We start from the raw sequence: 16,120 nt of genomic DNA on the forward strand, positions 1-16,120 counted from the left end.
AGTACCACTACTATTACTATGATTCGGCTTCTCTCTGCTGAAGGGCAGCTCACAGAGCTCATAGGTTCCTTAGAAGGACACACAGACCCCACTGTCCCCTTCACACAGGGGCCCAGGGCAGAGCCCTCGCCCACAACTGATAGTCTGGGACAACACTGGCCAGAGAGCAGATCCCACACAGGCTGAAGTGGGGTGGGGTTGGGGGCCAGCAGAAGAGTCCTATGGCCCTGTTGTTGTGTTACTAACCATGCCATGGAAACATCTCTAGCGTATCACCTGTCAAGTAAAATAAAGCAGCCCATACCTGAGAAGTGTGTGGGGGGGTGTGTGATCCCATGTAGGTCCATATGTGTATGTATGTGCATTTGTGGTGTGCATACGTTTATAAGTATAAATGCATTTGTATGTACAAGTATGGATACATTGATTTATAAGTGTGCATGTAGGAAAGCTCTCTGGAGAAATACCGGCCCCCCCCGACCCCCCCACTCAGTCCCAGTGCGGGGATGTGAGGATGAAGGGGGAACAGTCCTGTAGAACCCACTGCACTGTTGACGTTGGTGACCTGCAACGTGTCTTCCTGTGTTACTCTCTTCCTGTATGCTATCTAAAATATATTCGTGTATGTACCTATACAGCGTATGGTAGATTTCTGGCAGCTTGTCCCAGGGACTAAGAATGGGAGGTGGTCTTTCCCACCGGTTTCCCCCCCACCCCCTGCCCCGTACTCTGGCTTCGCGTCATCGTTATTATTTGGGACCATGAACACCCCTCCGGCCCCGCCATCTCTGGGGACAGAGCCCAGGCTTGCAGGCGGGGATCCCGGACGCCGGCCCCCCTGGGGTCCCGCGGGGTGAGCCGGAGGAAGGGGTGCTGGCCTCGCAGGGCGCTCTCGCCGGCCTCCCGGGCTGGGCCGGGTCCGCAGCTGACGGTGCGGGTGGGGGCGGGGAGCAGATGGACGGGGCGCCCGACGGCTCGGGGTCCCCTGGTCCCGTCCAGGTGGCTCCGGCCGACTACGGGCCAGCTGCGGGGGCCGGGGAGGGGCGGGCAGCCCGGATGGGGAGGGGACCCCGTTTTCCATGACAATGCCAAGGCGGCGCGTACAAAGGCGCCGCAATCAGCGTTTTATTGGTTCGAGTTAATTATCTGAGGAGGGAAGGGGGCGGGCGGGGCTCGGCGATTCCCTCGTGGGGTTGGGGATGGGCTGGGGTGGGGAGGCGAGACCTGAACGGGCGGGGGCGACGGGAAAGCGGCTTTTCTCAGTCTCGGCAGCCGGGAGCTCCGTGGCAAAGCGCCATCGCCCCCTGGTGGGTACCTCGCTCATTCGTTCCCTCCCTCATTCATTAGTTCACTCGCTCGCCCATTCACTGTGTTGCTCGGCGGAGCATTGTAAGAGCGAAGTGCTGAGAACAGGGCCCTGCGGCAAGTGGGGCACAGTTTTTTTAAATGCCCGGTCCTGGGCTGGGCACCTCCTGGTTGCCATTCACACCAGCGAAAGGCTCTCAGCCTAGTGCTGCAGGCTGACTTATAGACAATTATAATGCAGCCTGATAAATGCTAGAGTGAGGGCAGCATGGCTGGATGCGGGGCCCAGAGGAGGATCTTTGGGAGAGGAGGGAATCCCGGAGGGCTTACTGGAGGAGGCCCAGTTTCAGATAAGACCTGAGTGACAAGTGGCAACTAGCCAGGTGAGGGAGTGGAGGGGCATAGGAGATGAGGGCCTTGCCGGAAAAGGGTTCAGCAGGTGCAGAGCGGTTGCACAAAGATCAAGTAAGGTGCACTCTGGGAAGAGCAGCTTGCTGGGGGAGGATTCTGGAACTCACTGTGCAAGGGTGGAGGTGGGCAATGAGGTGGATAAGTGGGCTGGGGTCAGATGAAAGTGTGGGCTGTGGGTGGGGCGGCCTGGGAACACCTGTCAGATCATTTCCAGTTTATCATTCTCTCCTTTAGGTTTGGGGAGAATTTGGCTGCCTCTACCCCCATCTAAATTGCTCCCATATGGATTCAGACCTTATCATTATCCCCCCATGACCACTGTCCCGTTGTCTCCATGTGTCCCTTCAATTTGCTTTTCAGTCTGCCTGCACTCTGTTCCCCAAAACGACCTTTCTAAAAGCAAAACCACGTGGCATTACTTTTCAAAGTTATAATGCATAGGATTTATAACCCAGTGGCTGTGACAGAAAACCCTTAATAATTGTTTAAACAAAGGAGAGGCAGGGCGCCTGGGTGGCTCAGTCGTTAAGCGTCTGCCTTCGGGCTCAGGTCATGATCCCGGGGTCCTGGGATCAAGCCCCACATCGGGCTCCCTGCTTGGCGGGAAGCCTGCTTCTCCCTCTCCCACTCCCCCTGCTTGTGTTCCCTCTCATTCTCTCTGTCAAATAAATAAATAAAATCTTTTAAAAAAATAAACAAAGGAGAGGCATTTCTCTTTCACGTCAATAAAGTCTGAAGGTAGGCAGTCTGGTGCTGGCATGGTGCTGCATAGTTTGGGGAACTGGACTCCTGTCTTGTTATTTCACCATCTTCAGTATATGACTGCCATTTCATGGCCCAATGTGGCTGCTCAAACACCAGCCATCACATCTGCCTCCCAGATGGAGTGCCTTCCAGTCATCAGAAAGGAGAAAGGGGTCAAAAAGGGAGGGAAGTCACATATGATCTTTTTACTTATATTCTATTGGTCAGAACTTGATTACATGGCCACCCTAAGAACAAGAGAGGTTCCAGGCATCATGTGTCCAGATAAAAATTGGAGTTCTCTTTCAAAGGAAGAAATGGAGCCTGGATATTGGGGATAACCATCCGTCTCTGTCACACTCAAGAGTTCCACTTCTAGGAGTGTGTCTTACAGGTGCACAGCCATGTGACATATCTACAAGGTTATTCACTGCAGCATTGTTGGTGACAGCAGAAAACTGTAAACAAGTTCAATAGGGGACTTGTTAAACAAATTTGGGGACATCCGTAAAAGGGAACACTATGCAGCCATGAACATAAATGACCAAGCTCACTATGCACTGATATGAAATGGTATTTCACACATCCCACTTTGGAAAATAGTTTGGCAACTTCTTATAAAGTTAAACATACACCTATCCATGACCCAGCAACTTCGTCTCTAGGTTTCTGCTCCCCCCACACCAAATCAAAACATATGTCCCCACAAGGACTTATATGCAAATGTTCATAACAGTTGTTTGTAACAGACAACTGGAGACAGCCCACTGTCCATCAGCTAGTGAATGGATAAGCAAACTGATGAATCCATATCTTGGGATACCACACTGCAGGATACATGAGTGAACTACAGACGTGCAACAACTAGGAAGAATCTCAAAGCATGCTGAGCAAAAACAAGCTGGACACATAAAACAACTTGCTACAATGATGCTCTTTATATCAAACTCTAGAACAGGTGAAGTGAGTCAAGCCATGGTACCAGAAACCAGATACGGTGGCTTCCTCTGGGAATGGAGGGATTGATTGGGAAGGGGCATGAACAAACTTGGGGAGCTGGAAATGTTGTGTATCACAACTGAGTGTTGGTTACACGAATGCGTTTCTCTGTATGTATATTATACCTCAATATTTTTTATAAAGCAAGGTGCGGAACAGCGAGTAAATGATGCTATCCTTTATGTTTACAATGAAAAGGAATTTGCTTGTATCTGCACAGACTCTCCGGGACAGGCTGGTAACAGTGGTTGCCTATGGAAGGGAAACTGGTGGCTGGGGCTGGGAAAGAGGGGGACTTTTCTCCATATCCTGTTGCACCTGTTGACCCTGAAAGACACAGGTGAATGTACTATGTAAATAGAAACTGAAAAGGAAGAGATCGGTGATGTGCAAATTTGACATCGACAAGCCCCTGCTTTAAACCCCTCGATGGCTCCCCCCTTGCCATCAGTGCAAAGTTCAAACTCTGAGCTCTCCCTGCCTCACCTGCCCACCCCCCCAACCACCCCCAACCACCCCAGCAGTACCCTCTCCAGCTACTTGCCACTCCCCACAGACAGCTCAGCTCCAGGCTCTCTCAGTTCTTTGTGCCCATGCTGTGCCCTCAGCCGCTCCTGTCTCGGAAGGCTCGGCTGCTGGTGAAGCTCTCCCCAGTCCCCAGTCTGAGTGGGTTCCCCTGTCCCCCTTGGTCCTGCAGCACTCTGCCCCGCCCCTTCCTCATCGGTCCAGACCACTGTGTTTATTGGTGCTAGCTGTGAGCTGGCCTCCTGGGTCCCCGGAGACAGATGGGAGCCATCTCTGGGGACAAACCTGCTTCCATGTCTATTCTCCTCCAGGTAGAGGGCTCCTCCCGCCCAGCGATTCTGACGGAGTCCTCTCTCCCCAGGCCCAGCTCTGGCCTAGGGCAAAGGCCTTGATAAAATGTGTTGTTTTAAAATCAAGTATTTGCTGCCCAGAGAATACATTTCATGAGAAGACCAACGGGGCCTTTTAGAACACAGAGAGAAAACACACCATTGTGGGATTATGTGATATGTCCAAGTCCTAACCCCTGGTTCCTGTGAATGTGACCTTCGGAAATGGGGTCCTTGCGGATATAAAGTATAAGGTTGTGCTGGGTAAGGGTGGGCCCTAATCCATGGGCTGGTGTCTTTATGAGAGGAGGGAAATCTGGACACAGACACAGACGTCCAGGGAGGACTCCGGTGGTGATGTGGCCAGAGAGTGGAGTGACGGGCCTACAGGCCCACGCACACCAAGGACCACGGGCAACCCCGGCAAGGAGCTAGGAGGTGTCCTCCCCTGGAGCCCTTAGAGAGAGCAAGGCCCTGCCGATACCCCGATGTCAGACTTCCCGCCTCAGAACTAGAAGAAATTTCTGTTGCCTTAAACCACCCAGTTCGTGGTAATGTGGGACTTGAGCCCTAGGAAACTTTATACACACTAAACCAGTCAACACCTAAGACAATTACGGGTAGTGACGAGCACTTTGGAAAAATAAAACAAAACATGAAACAGGGTGTGTGACAGGGAGTGATTGGGAACAGCATCACCTTAGCCAGGGTGGTCAGGGAAGGCATCTTGGAGGAGGTGATGTTTCAGTGGAGACGGACAAGATGAGGACCCCACCGTGTAAGTAGCAGGCGGAGGTGCTGGGGGCAGGCGCGAGGCTTGGCGTGTTTGAAAGCTACTGGATGCAGGCCTGATGATGGCGGACACCTTGCTGGGGTCTTTGGGGGAAGTCCCCAGGACTGAAGCAGGAAGGGACTGTCCTGTCTTTGCCTCCGTAGGTCTCAGAACCTGCTGTGGGGCTGATGCGGGTCACCCCTCGGCTGGGGCCGGCTGGCAGCCGATGGAGGAGGCCAGCTTCACAGCTGACACTCTGGCTGTAATTGTGATTAACTACCGGGTCCTCTTCCCGGCTCAGGCCTGAGGCCGCGGGTGCGACAGCTGCAGAGTGAAGCAATGAGGCCAGGAAGGGGTTAATGGGCTGCCCCTCCATCTGAGCCCTTCACACAATGAGGCGGAGGTGGGGGGGGCCTCTGGTGGGGGCGTGTGGCCTCAGCTGGGGTGAGTGAGTGGAGGGGACAGAGGCCTTATCCTTGGGGACGAGGCCAGTACTCTGTGGGGAGAGGGGTCAGAGCCCCCCCCCCCGTTTTTTTTTTCCCCCCCCCCCCCCCCCCCCCCCCCCCCCCCCCCCAGCCAGAGCATCCCAGACAACTGCCCTCTGGGCTCCAAAGTGGGCAGCATCGTCAGCCTCACGGAATTCTGAAGCACAGTTTGAAAGTCAAAGAATTGTAGAATCGTGAAATGTCACCGCGGAGGGGGAGCTCATTTATTCCTGTTGCTTTCAAGCTTTTTTGCTTAATTGTTAGCATCGAAGCCCAGAGGCCGCACCCCCGCCTCATTTTCTCCCCCAATAATAAATAGTGTGTTGATTACCTTGAGAGTGGCCTGGGTGTCAGCCTAAATCATTCATCCCCAGCGCTGCCACTGAGAACTGGGGCACGTTGGGGGGTCCCGACAAACGTCTCACTATGCAACCACCACCACACGGATACATAGAACATTTCCCTCACCCCAGAAAGTTCCCTCATGCGCCTTTGGGGTCAATATCATTTCCCCCTAATCCCTGGTTGAATAAGGGCCCCCCAAATCCAAAGACATGGAGTTCTAGTCCCTGAGTTTTGTAAATGTTACCTTATTTGGAGAAGGGATCTTTGCAGATGTGATTAAATGAAGGATCTTGAGGTGAAGAGATGGCTGGATTACCCAGGTGGACCTTCAGTGCCATCACCTAGGTCCTTATGAGAGAGAGGCAGGTGCCCCCAGCCGGCTCAGTCGGTAGAGCACGCGACTCCTGATCTTGGCGTCGTGAGTTCAAGCCCCACATTGGGTGAAGGGCTTACTGAAAAAAAAAAAGAGAGAGAGAGAGAGAGACAGAGAAGCAAACTTGCAGAGGGGGAGGCTGGTGACCATGGAGGCAGAGAGTGAGGGTTGTGGCCACAAGCCAGGGACTGGCTGGAGCCACCAGAAACTGGAAGAGGCAAGGAACAGCTTTTCCCATGGAGCCTTCTGAGGGAGTGCAACCCCGCAGACACCTTCATTTCAGACTTTTGGCCTGGGAACCGTAAGAGAGTAAATTTCTGTTGTTCTAAGCCATCCAGTTTGTGGTACTTTGTTCTAGTAGCTGTAAGAAATGAATACACTTGGCAACCATGCCCTGTTTTCTGCCCGTGTACTTTTGCCTTTGCAAGAGTGTTAGATAAACGGGATTCCACAGTATGTAGACTTTTGACTCGGCTTCTTTCACTCGGCATAACGCATTTGGGATTCATTCATGTTACATTTCTCAGAGGTCTGTTCCTTTTCATTGCTAAGTAGTATTCCAGCGTATGGATACACAGCGACTTATTTCTCATTCACCAGTTGAAAGGCATTTGGGTTATTTCCAGTTTGGCACGATTATAAATAATGGTGCTATGAACCTGTGCACACAGGTCTTTGTGGGGACATAAGTTGTCCTTTTTCTAGGGTTGATATCTAACAGTGGAATTACTGGGTCATAGTGTAAGTATATTTATAATTCTACAAGAAACCGATGAACTTTTCCAACAGGACTGTACCATTTCACATTCCCACCAGCGCCTAGTATTGTCAGATGAAAAAATTGTCTTGGCCATTTACATAGGTACGTAATGATCACAGGGTTATCGCAAGGATTGAACGAGAACGATGCCTCGCACGAGAATGTGTGCTCCCTGCCTCGGAAATGTCAGCTCTTTCTTCTGTTATCACTCTGGGGAAGCCAGGACATAACCAGCGCCGCAAAACTCCAAGGCCAGGTGGGCCAGGTGGGCCAGGCAGGGGCTCTGGGGAGCTGGCAGGCATGTGCCCATCCTGAAGGTCGGGGTCTGCAGGAAACAGCAAGGTAGAGGTTTGAGTGCAGGTGGCTTTCCAGGGAGTGGCCTTAGGATCTTAGGGGAGGGAGGGAAGCAGGGTCAGGCATTTGCAACAGCGGCCTCGGCCAGTCCCCAGTCCTGTCAGGAGCTCTGGAGCTGGGACAGCCCTTCAGAGATGTCACACTGTGAGACAGGGAGGTCAGGCCTCTTCCCCCTGCCTTGACCAGGCTTTGGAGTGGCTGCCCCGGGGGGTGGGGAAGTCTTAGGTATAGCAGCCCCTTCAGCTGAACCACCAGCAGCCAAGGCCAGAGGCATGTGGGGTCTGGTGCCCGGATCCAGGTGACATCCACCAGCGGGGGAAGCCGCCCCACGTGGTCGGAGCTTCCAATTTTTCAAAACTAGCTGTAAATCTATGTGTTGAAGTTGTCTCCTTGTTTTTTAAAGTGCTGGAAACCCTTGCGGACTTTTAGATCATGCTGCGAGGAGCTAAGGTGGCAGGCCTAAGGGCTGGGTGGGGCCTGGGGCTGCCTGCTGATGTCCCCGGGTGTGAAAGCTACTCTGTCACCTCTGATATCATGTTAACGTCCGGTTCCCCAAGGGGTGAGCTCTACGGGACAAGCGCCTTTGGGTTTTGCTCCGCACGGCATCCCCAGCGTATAGGGCAGGGCTTGGCATGAGCTGAAGAAGGAAGAGAAAGTGAAAGAGCGGAGAGCCAAACTGGGTGACTTGCTTCAGCTCACGGGGTATTTGCTTGCAGAGAAAGTCGTTAAGTTTTGAGATAATTTGTTACACAGCATCTGACAATGAATACCTTATTATGGAATGTATGTAATACATTTTATTACATACAATCACAATTTCTCTCACACCCACACATCAGATTCATCAAATTCTGTTACTTCACCCTTCAACACATATCCAGAATCCGAATACTTCCTCCCACCTCCAAAACCACCACCCGGGTCCACGGCCACCATCTGTACTCTCCTGGGTCATTGCCGAGCCTCCCCACTGGTCTCCCTGCCTCCCTCCTTCCCCTCACTGCATAGGTGGAACAGCCATGGGAGAGGTGACCCCATGGCCTCTGGGGGCCTACAAGAGGCTTTGAGGAGGAGGCCTCTTTGGGGAAGCAGGGTGTTTATTAGGGCCTTTCTGAGGGGAGGTCTCTCCCTCACGCGGAGGAGTGGCTCCCGAGGGCCCAGGACACAGAGGGTGGTGTCGAGGCCAGGTGTGGTCCTGGTCACTTCATAGCACCCGGGGGTCCTCGTACTTCGTACAGTTTGGAGCGCCCCCCTCCCCCGCCCCGGGCTAAGCGCATGCGTGTGGGAAGGGGTGTGCCCGTGTGCATTCCCCGCAGGGGCAGGGCGGGGCGGGGCCGGGCGTGTGTCCTGGTTTAGAGCACAGGTCTAGTGTTCCGGGTGTGCGGTCGTGGGCAATTTGTCTAACCTCTTAGTGCCTCTATTTCCTCTTCCATAACAGGAAACTAAAAATACTAATACATACCTCATAGGGCTATCGTGAGGATTTCATGACTTAATATGTGCAGAAGTGTTAGGACAGTATTAGCACACGCAGGAATTACATAAGGGCTGGCTCTTAATATTATGGGCTAAGATCAAATCCTAGCTCTGCCATGGACATGCTGTGTGACCCGGTGCGGGTGATTTTGCCTCTCTGGGCTCAGTTTCCTCACCTGTAAAATGGGATCATATTGGCACTATCCATAGAGCTTTTGTGAGGATTCAAGGAGAAGCCATATGGGGAGGTCTCTCTTCATACAAGTATGGGAGCCTCTAGGTAGCTGCCTATGTGGCCATGGGCAGGCACTCCTGGGGCCTGGACTCTTACATCCACTCTGAATGGAGCCGCCTTCTGCAGGACCCCAAAGGATCCACCTTCCAGGCACACCCCTTTCTTGCCCATTTCCGCTTCTTGGGTTGCAGCGCCACCTTCTGGCCCAAAGCTACATTGCATCCAGAGCCGACCACCGGCTTGAGGGGAAGGGGATAGGCCTTTGGGCACGGCTGTGTGCATCACACACACACACACACACACACGCGCGCGCGCGCGCGCGCGCGCAACACCAATGTAGGTATCAACCTTTCTCTGTAGAGCCTGAGCTTCAAGGGAGGTCACACAGAACCAGCTACTAGCTGGGGTTCACATCCACATCCCCTTTCCCCCCACTCCAAACACCCTCCTAGGGTGAGTTCAAGTTCTGGACTTGCCCTTCCCCTTTACTTAGAGAGGAGCCAGGAGCTGAGGTTGGGGTCCTGGGAAGAATGTCAGGGCTGTCCCCCAGGACCCAGATTGAAGAAGGAAGAGCACTAGAATGAGAATCCCTAGGCTGGGGTCTCAGTCTGGCTCCCCCAACCACCAGTGGAGCAACATTTGGAAAATCCTTACCCATTTATTTTGGCCCTTACCATTTTGAATATAGTCACTGCAGGGAGAGCATTTAACATGGGCATTAGGTTCTAATGTGAGGAGAAAATGCTAGAAACAGACAATTTTCTAAAACTCCAAAAAATCCTTTAAATCACCCATAAAGTACAGTTTTCTGAATGAGTCCTTTGCAGTAATAAGCACACTGGACATAAAGACGGTCAGTGTGTGGCAGCGATTGTAGAGGTTTGCAAACTCTGATTTTCCATTCAGCTCTCACTCAGATGTGTGGGATTCTGCCCACGCCCCCCGCATCTTGCTCGCTGCTGGGCTTATGTCCAGGCAGAATCACCCACACTATGTACCTTGTTCTCCCTTCTCTCTCTCTCCCTCTCTCTGGGCACACACAGTTGTATTTCTGAAGTTACGTGATAAAAACAGCTAACATTTATGGAACATTTATTATGCATCATAATAAGTAAAGTTCTGAGCCCTTTACCTGCATTCATTCCTATCATCCTTCTAGAAACGCTTTGAGGTAGGTACTGTTTTTACAGATGGGGAAACGGAGGTACTGAAAGGTTAAGGAACTAGCCCAAGGTCATACAGCCAGTGAATGGTAGAATCTGGACCAGAACCCACACTCTAAACTGTCCTGCTACCCGCTTGAATGGAAACCCTGTGGGAGGCATGGGTACATGTCTGTGGGGCCACTGGCTCCATCGGGCAGGCTAGAACCTGGCCTGTGTCATCTGCGTATCCCCAGGACTGGTCCCTTCTCGCCAGGACCCACTCAGGGTGTGTGCTCAGTAATTGTTGGACAAATGCACATGGCTCACTGAGCCCCAGTGTCTTCACCTGTCAGACTGGAGTCACAGCGCTTCCGATGGATTGCTGGAAGCCCCTGTGAACTGTGAGTGGGCAACCTCTCTTTAAAGACCCTCCATTCTCCCTCACCCACTTCCTGTTCATCCCTGCCTCGGGCTTTCAGTCTGCTCCATCTGGTGACTTGCACCAACCCGGGTGAGCTGATTATGTGCATATTTGCCAACGCTGCATTCAACATCATAGTTGTAGCTTGAAATCAGCAACAGGGAGAGTATTTACACTGTGGAAATTGGCAATGGTACAAATAGGATGATTTCCCCTTAGAGGTGTTAAACATTTCCTGCTGCCAGGACCAAATGGGTCCTCTAGAGACTACCTCCAGGGAGCAGCGTGGTGGAGTGATCACACCTGTTGGCTCTGGAGCCAGATCGTCTGGGTTCCAAGTCCAGCCCTGTCACTTACCAGCTGTGTGATCTGGTTCAGTCATTTAGCCTCCTTGAGCCTCATTCATCTCATCCAGAAGACAATTCCCTTTTTCATTAAGGATTCAATGCAAGCATCCATGTACATGTTCCCTCAATGAATGTTATTTATGAATATTCCAAATCAGCCTGGGAGGCGGGTGAATGTTCTTGTTTTCCCATCTGAGGGAAGGGGGTGATGGCAATGGGATTTGCAACGTCAAAGGGGAACCTCAGAGAAGGGCAATGTGTTACCGCAGGTTGAGGACCTAATGGAGGGTGTCTTGAGCACTGGCAGGCCAGATCTTTGTAAGCCAGTACGGGCTGTGTGCATGGCGACTGGCGGACAAGGACCTCCTTCAGTTCTTTGGAGGGAGGGCTGCTGTTAGCTCTTAAGTCTGGGACAGTTTTGGGGGGAAGCAGGTGATCTAACCAACAATTATCTCTGCCTTCCCCTCCCCTTCCTTCTTGCTAGCAAGCACTCCTAGAGGGATGTTGTGGGGTTGGTGACACATGAGATGTAATGTATATAACGAGAATAGTACAAATAGGGAGAAGGCATACAGCTATATAGGAGTAACATTTCTGTATCTGCCATTAAGGTAGTATAAATCTGAAATAGATTCTGACAAGTGAAGATGTACATGGTAAGCCTAAAGCAATCATTAAAAAAAAAGTGAAAAAAAATTAAAAAGCTGGAAGTTTGTAGAAAACTCTCAGGGCATCTGTCTAAGCATGACTTCACATCACCCTTTTGTGAGCACTAAGTTTGTTAACTCATAGGAAGCACTTGGAAAAGTACTCAGCATGCAGTAAGCATGTGATAAGTTTCAGTTGTTCTTATCCTCACAATGATTTTATGGGGCAAGCTTCTTTACTTTCCCTATTATACAGGTAAGGAGACAGAGACGCAGAGATGGACAGTAAATTGCCTGAGGTCACACAGCAAATAAGCAGGGGAACCAGATCAGAACCCACGTTTGTTAGACTTCAAAGCCTCACACCAGTGCATAGAGAGGCAGTTCTGAGGACTCTCATCACTGTGTTGTTTTCAGTAGCTTAAAATCAGACACAATGCAGATGTCCACCAACAGCAGCTATTCTGTAAACCCTGGCATGCACAGCCAGGAAGTGCTTTGTACTGGGTATGAGAAATGAGGTCACCCTATACACAGGGACGTGGGACCGTCTTCAAGATTCTGTTCAGTAAAAAGAACACCTGAAAAAAAAGTTCCACAACCCACAGGAAACAAAGCCAAATATTCCATAAAATCTAAGGGTGTGTGTGTGTGTGTGTGTGTGTGTGTGTGTGTGTGTGTGTGTGTGACCTATAGAGGCTCATACGAAGCAGATGAAGGTGATTTAAACAATAGGATCTATTTATAGGACCCTCCCTTTCTTTAGACTTATATTTTTATTGAGTTTTGAGATAACACATACTCAAAGAAAAAAATTCAGAGTACAGCAAAGTGTCAAGAAGAAAAAAAAATCACCAGAAATCCCTTTCTCCAGAATTAACTAGGCTAACATGTTGGTGTATGTCTTTCCAGGCTTCTGTGTGACGGTGTGTGTGTGTGTGTGTGTAGGCATATACGTACATATAGAAACATATCCATATGACTATGAGAATTCTGCTGCTCTAACAAAGTGTCCCCCACATTGTAGAAGCTTAAACAACATAGAAGTTTATTTCTCTGCCACATTAAATCTGGGTTCCCCGTAGAATAGTGGCTCCATAATCATCAGGATTGCAGCCTCCTTCTATATTCTTGCTGTATTTTCTCATCCTGTGGCTTCCTCCTCATGGTCTAAGATGACTGCTCCAGATCCAGCTATCACATCTGCATTACTAGCGGCAGGAAGGGGAAATGGGAAATGGAGATCCCGCCTCTTCCTTTTAAATATACAACCAGAAGCTGTGCACATTATCGTTGGTAACATCCCATTTGTCTGAATGCAGTCACGTGGCCATCCCTTACTACAGGGAAGCCTGGTAACTGGGGTCTTTACTCTGGGCTGCCACGCACCCAGCTGAAAGTCATGGGTTCTAGGACTATGAAAGAAATGGGAGAATGGACACCATAGAATTCATTCTTTAAAAATTTTTATTGTTATGTTAATCATCACATATTACATCGTTCGATTTTGATGCAGTGTTCCATGATTCATTGTTTGTGTATAACACCCAGGGCTCCACGCAGAACGTGCCCTCTTTAATACCCATCACCAGGCATAGAATTCATTCTGTTAATAATAATAGCTTCCTCCATCAAGACAGTTCTGTATCTTACATTCTAACCATTGAACCCAGGGACCCAGAGGACGCTGGCTTGGGCCAAACTGCTAGTTGTAACAGAGCAGCCTGTCTTTCTTCAGGCATAGCCAGGAGCTAGCTGCCTCTGCACATACGGAATTTTCAACTGAAAGCCATTTCCAGATGGAAGGCAGAGTCCTGGCAACATCAACATTTACCATGGCATTTCCTCCAGACTTTTCCCCGTTGCCATCATGAAGAGAATCAGGAAAGGCCATTCCATTGCAAAATCAGAGTTGTAAGACGATGATGTGTGTCCCAGACCCTCTCTGGCAAGTTTTGACCCCTCTGCTGATCATTCTTAAAATGATACCATTAGTCTGCGCATGTGTAAATCCCATCCTGCCTACAAAAGCACTCATTTTTTTGTTCCTTCTTTTCACTTCCAGAGGAGGAGTTTGAGCACGTGTGTGTGTGTGTGTGTGTGTGTGTGTGTGTGTGTGTGTGTGTGTGTAGTGAGAACATTTAAGATCTACTCTCTTAGCCACTTTCAAGTGTACAATACAGTATCGTTAACTATAGTCACCCCACTCTACATTGCATCCCCAGAAAGCATTCCTCTTATAACTGTAAGTTTGTATCCTTTGACCAACATCTCCTCATTCCCCCTGCCCCCACCAGCCCCCAGCAACCACCCATCTCCTCTCAGTTTCTGGGAGTTCCGTTTTTTTTAGATCCCACATGTGAGATGGAATAGTAGTTGTCTTTTTCTGTCTGACTAATTTCATTTAGCAGAATGCCCTCAAGCCCCATCCATGTTGCCACAAATGGCAACATTTCCTTTTGTTTTTTTTTTTAAGGCTGAATAATATTCATGTATGCATAATACATTTTCTTTATCCATTCATCTGTGGATGGACAGTGGGATTGTTTCTATGTCTTGGCTACTGTGAATAGTGCTGCCATGAACATGGAGTGCAGAGCTCTCTTTGGTAGAGGTATTTTATTTCCTTAAGATATATACCCAGAAGCGGGATGGCTGGATCCTAGGGTAGCTCTATTTTTAACTGTTTGAGGAACCTCCATACTGTTTTCGAGAGGGGCTGCACCAGTTTGCATTCCCACCAACAGGGCACGAGGGTTCCTTTTTCTCCACATTCTCGCCAAGACTTGTCATCTCTTGTCTTTCTGATATGAGCCATTCTAACAGTTGTGAGGTGCTGTCTCATTGCGGTTTTGATTTGCAGTTCCCTGATGATGAGTGATACTGAACTTTTCTTCATGAACCTGTCAGCCATAAATATGTCTTCTTTGGAAAAATGTCTGTTCGGGTCTTTTGCCCATTTTTAATGGGATTTTTTTTTTTTATATTGAATTGTATGAGGCTGCCTCTTTCTTCCTACCTTTTGCTGAATCTCTTCCCATTCTCTGCTTTTAAGGTCTCATGTCATTAGATTGGGCCTACCCAGGAAATCCAAAATAATCTGTTTTAAGGTCTGTAACCTTGACTCCATCACCAAAGTCCCTTTTGCTATGCAATGTAACATATATACAGGTTTCAGGAATTGGGGTGTGTGCATCTTTGGAGGTGCCATTCTGCTCACCCCTAAACTATATTTGCTGAGCCCTTCTTAGGGAGAGGCACTCTCTGTGCTCGGGTCTAGGAGGCTCTGGGTAAATGTCTCTCAGAGTTCACTACTCCAGAAAAATGGTGGGAGGGAATGTCTTCTGGGGACCCCCCACTTCGGGATTTTGGGTGGCCAACTTCAAACCATAGCAGCCCCTCTTGCTCTGGTTCTCTGGGCAGAAGCTAGAACCCCACTCCTCCCCATATTCATACCCCTTCAGCTCCCATCCACTACCCTGGGATGAAAGGAGGGTCACCCTGTCCTTTTTCTGTACAGACCCTATGCTCAGTCAGTCATCCATCACCAGAAAAAAATTCTAAGGAGGCCAACAGAAAGGACAAATCGTGTATTTCAGTCTGTGTGTTATACCGTTCCCCCCCCCGCCCCAGGGTGCCTGTAGTAGTTTCTGAACCTGTTCGCATCTGCTGTGGTCCTTGCAATGTCACTACCCACCCCCAAACCCCATACAGGCCAACACAACCCTCCACCCCTTCATAACCTTGGCCTCTAAGGTCCCTCCCTCTGCAAGCTGCTTGCTGCCCCCCACCCCACAGCTTTTGCAAGTCAGTTTCTGCTGCCGGGAGCACACCCTCCTTCTGGCTTTGCCCCCTTCCCTCCCACTGCCCTAAGATACCAGCTCAGGGACATCCTAGGGGAACCCGCCCACCTGCTGCCAACCCCAGGCTGAATCCAGAGTCCTGAGCTCATTCTTCAGGGAACTTATTTGGTTGGAGGGCAGAGAGGGCAGGTGACTCGGTCACCCTAGCAACCGGGTTTAACTTGGGGAGGGCAGGGGCGGGAGGGCCATCCAGGGTCTTTAGTAGATGTTCTCAGAAAGTAGAAGCTTTTAATGACATTTATTGAGCACTTGCTGTTTGCGGGTGTGGCGCTAAGCTCACTGCACTTATTAATAAGGTCATGCAACCCTCACAGCAACCCCGGTTGGGAGATGCTCTTATTGTCCCCATTGTACGGAGGAGACTGTGGAGAGCGGACTCATGAGCCTTCGCTTAAAGGCTGTCAATGTCATAAAGACCTCCAAGGATGGTGGGTGAAAGCAAAACCATAGAGAGGTCCAAACACAAATAAAAATGGGCAAAAGAGGGTGCTTGGGTGGCTCAGTGGGTTGAGCGTCCGCCTTCGGCCCAGGTCATGATCTTGGGTCCTGGGATGGAGCCCCACATCAGGCTCCCTGCTCAGTGG

General features: G+C 50.3%; 1 protein-coding gene; it reads left to right on the plus strand.

Moving 5' to 3' along the window:
* FAM110A (family with sequence similarity 110 member A) overlaps window positions 1-16,120 on the plus strand; it is a 118,727-nt gene that overhangs the window by 58,301 nt on the left and 44,306 nt on the right.

This window comes from Callorhinus ursinus, unplaced genomic scaffold (genome assembly GCF_003265705.2).
Source record: "Callorhinus ursinus isolate GAN/ISIS: 27379988/994484 unplaced genomic scaffold, GSC_fseal_2.0 scaffold38, whole genome shotgun sequence".
Classification (NCBI taxonomy): domain Eukaryota; kingdom Metazoa; phylum Chordata; class Mammalia; order Carnivora; family Otariidae; genus Callorhinus; species Callorhinus ursinus.